This window comes from Athene cunicularia (assembly GCF_003259725.1).
Source record: "Athene cunicularia isolate RWA chromosome 10 unlocalized genomic scaffold, athCun1 chr10_part1, whole genome shotgun sequence".
In the NCBI taxonomy this organism is placed as follows: domain Eukaryota; kingdom Metazoa; phylum Chordata; class Aves; order Strigiformes; family Strigidae; genus Athene; species Athene cunicularia.
Genome location: NW_020799112.1, coordinates 18486674 through 18488426, shown reverse-complemented (window position 1 = coordinate 18488426; position 1753 = coordinate 18486674).

Here is a 1753-nt window from a genome sequence, read left to right as displayed (position 1 = left end):
AGAGATCAGGGAAGGAAAGACTTTATTTTCCAGCCTTTAACGCTAGCAATTCTGAGAATAAAAGCATTTTGACAGTGCAAGTACTGTGGTTATCCTGAAAAAACCCCACATTTCTCAAAAGCACTGACTTTTGGCTTTGCATCTCCTAATCTTATAGGGTGCTCTCATTCATCTGCATCAAGTGGTGCTGTTACGTAAATGAATGAAGAGCTGTTTCTTGACATTCTTGCTGTTGTAATCATCACTTATCTGGACATTTTGCTTTTAATTACGGCCTGATAGCATTTGTCATGTAGTTAAGGTACTGTTCAAAGGCTGTACAGAAGTGCTTATGCTGAACTGGCTGCTTCTGAAACTGTGTGATTCTGACAGGGGAGCACAAAAGCATTCATGATACAAATTTGGAGTAATTTAAATAGTTCCCTCCTGTGATACATCATTTTCCCTCCTCAGATGGTGGAGCTTATTGACAAAAGTTATGTCTCTGATATTTGTTTTTTTTCCATGCTCCTAAATCTAACGTTTGGTCTGGCCTTCCCTAAACTGCTGTCACCTCTGAGCTGTTCCTGAGCTAGTGAAAACAGGCAGTACCTTGGAGAAGCACCTCTGTGAGAGCAAAGGTTGGCAGAGCTACAAGTGACAGTGAGGACGGTGAAAGGCACCCGGGGAACACCAACAGGGCCCTTAGGAGCTCATTGGGTTGTGTGTGGTCTGTGGTCCTATGTGAGGTGTGGTACATCTGTTGTTGAACCCGAGCAGCGCTTGGACTGGTGCTTCTGAAACGTACCACCGATAGCAATAACTTGTCTTGCGCCGGGCATGGCGTTTTAAAGGGCTTTAGATACTACGCAGCGCTCTTGAAGTATGTACAGCTAGTCTCACAGCACATCTATATGGTATGGATAGTTACCTCCGTAGGATATATGGATATATGAGCACAGGTCTGCTGGGGAGCGGCTGGGGGAACTGGGGGGGTTCAGTCTGGAGAAGAGGAGGCTGAGGGGAGACCTCCTGGCCCTTTGCAACTCCTTGACAGGAGGGTGCAGAGAGGGGGGATGAGTCTCTGGAGCCAAGGACGCAGCGCCAGGCCCAGAGGGAATGGCCTCAAGTTGCACCAGGGAAGGTTTAGACTGGCTCTGAGGAAGGATTTCTGTGCAGAAGGGGCTGTTGGGCGTTGGAATGGGCTGCCCAGGGCAGGGGGGAGTCCCCATCCCCGGAGGGGTTTAACAGTCAGGCTGACCCAGTGCTGAGGGATCTGGTGGGGTTGGGAACCGTCAGTGTGAGGTTAATGGTTGGACTGCATGATCTTCAAGGTCTTTGCCAACCCAGATGATTATGTGATATAGAAACAGAAAAAGGTTATTTTACATACATTTTGCAGAAAAAGTCTGTCCGCGGTTCATTTTCCAAGCCCTAGCATCTGGCTCTGCCCATAGAGAACCATCCCCCCTCTTCGCAGTCTCTGCCTTCAAAAATATTTTCAAAGAAACTGCCATGGCCAGGGCTGGACAGGAGGATGATGGGAAACAACAACCGAGCCCGGGCTCTGGCTGCGTTCCGGTTCCTGAGGACCGGGACCGAGCATCCCCGCAGGGGAGGGAGGGGAGGGAGGCTCTGGCTTTCCCAGGCAGGCTACCGGGACTGCCCTTCCCACTGAGCGGCGGCGGGGCAGCCGAGCGGCCGGTCCCGACAAGTCACCCGGTTTCCCCGGGTGGATTTCGCTGCGGCTTGTTGTGTTTGGGGTTTTTTTGTG